Source organism: Octopus sinensis, unplaced genomic scaffold (assembly GCF_006345805.1).
Source record: "Octopus sinensis unplaced genomic scaffold, ASM634580v1 Contig17305, whole genome shotgun sequence".
In the NCBI taxonomy this organism is placed as follows: domain Eukaryota; kingdom Metazoa; phylum Mollusca; class Cephalopoda; order Octopoda; family Octopodidae; genus Octopus; species Octopus sinensis.
In genome coordinates this window covers 42,075-43,763 of record NW_021834957.1, presented here as the reverse complement: position 1 = coordinate 43,763, position 1,689 = coordinate 42,075, and the positions used below count along the sequence as shown (strand labels likewise).

Genomic DNA, 1,689 nt, shown 5'->3' with positions numbered 1-1,689 from the left:
GGACAAGTAAAGTGGTTTTAGAGTCAGATCATGCTGCTATTTTCAGCATGGTGGTATCTTGTAGATACCTTAATTTATAAATATATATATATATATATATATATATATATAGATAGATATATGTAAATATATTAACAGAATGAGATAAAATGTCCAAGGGTGTGAAAGCTTTCAGACCATTTAGGCTGGCCAGATTGGAGCAATCTCAAGTATAATCAGCCGAAATCGCGAGGATAATCAGGTGCTTGACTGAGAAAAGAAAACTTCGAATGAACCGTCCCTGTTTTCTTTGTATCGTCCATCTGGATGTTTTCTTGTCCCATTTTTGTATCACCTAGCTGTCCGGATGTTTTTCATTCTTGTCCAATTTTGTATATATATATGTCCTTCTGTTGTAACAAAATGTCTTCTCCGTTTTCGTTCTGTTGATTTTTTCGTCTTCCTGTGATCCTGTACGTATAATATATTTATATATGACATGTATATATATACATATGTAGATGGTCGTACGTACATATATGGTTGTATGTATGCATATATTTTATTTATTACACTATATATATATATATATATATAATATATTATATATGTGTGTGTGTTTGTGTGTGTGTGGTGTGTGTGTATGTGTACAAAGGGGGCTGAAAAGTTCTTGGCTTTAAGGGTCTCGCGAAAGGTCTGGCTGGAGGCCCAAACTTCCGAGCTCTTTTACAGGGCTTAGAAAAACTGACGTACAGCTGCAATAAATGCGTGAAACTGAAAAAGGAATATGATGAATAAAATGATAATTAACTGATGCTCCAGTATATTTTTGTATCCAAAGCCACCCTCTGTAGGGGCTTCCACACAGTTTCTCTCTCCTATATTCACTAAGAAGTCAGCCTTTATCCCGGGGCTATATTCTATATCAGAAGATACTTGCTTCAAGTGTCGCGCAGTAGCTCTGTAACCAAACGACGTCTTTCAAAAGTACGCTTCTTAACCTTACACTGATGAGTGCGCCTTTTCATTTCGTAGCTACAAAACTATGTAATCTACTGATTTCTTTGTTATTTTATGAGTAGAGAACTACATAGTCTGGCGGGTCCTTTGATATTTTAAGAAGATAGACAGTAATCAGCTGTATAATATATTTGCATTGAAGAAAATCATTCTATATTTGCAAGTGCCGACAAATGAATGTAACACAGCAAAAAAGAGATATGATGCTATTGTAAAATTTAGATATTTCGCTAACACAATAAGAGCATGTGGTAGATTCTAAATACGTTTACGGCCATATTACTTTGTAAACAACGGTTCTCGTCCGATCACCGAAGTTAAGCAAAGTTGAGCCTAGTTAGTACTTAGATGGGTGATCGCTTGAGAAACCTAGGTGCTGCAAACGTCTTTTATCTAGGCGCAGGAGGGGCTGTGTGGTAAGTAAGCTTGCTTACCAACCACATGGGTCCGGGTTCAGTCCCACTGCGTGGCACCTACGCAAGGTTTCTACTATAGCATCGGGTCGACCAAAGCCTTGTGAGGGATTTGGTAGAAAAAACTGAAAGAAGCCCGTCGTATATATGTATATGTATGTGTGATGTTTATCCCCAATATTACTTGACAACCGATGCTGGTGTATTTACGTCCCCGTAACTTAGCAGTTCGTCAAAAGAGTACAATAGAATAAGTACTAGGCTTACAAGGAATAAG

At 37.2% G+C, this 1,689-nt stretch overlaps 1 non-coding gene across 1 annotated transcript; it reads left to right on the top strand.

The window, feature by feature from the left end:
• The first annotated feature begins 1,265 nt into the window (after positions 1-1,265).
• On the top strand, positions 1,266-1,384 carry LOC115231072. Its single transcript, XR_003883486.1, has one exon. It is a non-coding gene; the product is annotated as a 5S ribosomal RNA (ribosomal RNA).
• Positions 1,385-1,689: the final 305 nt, after the last annotated feature.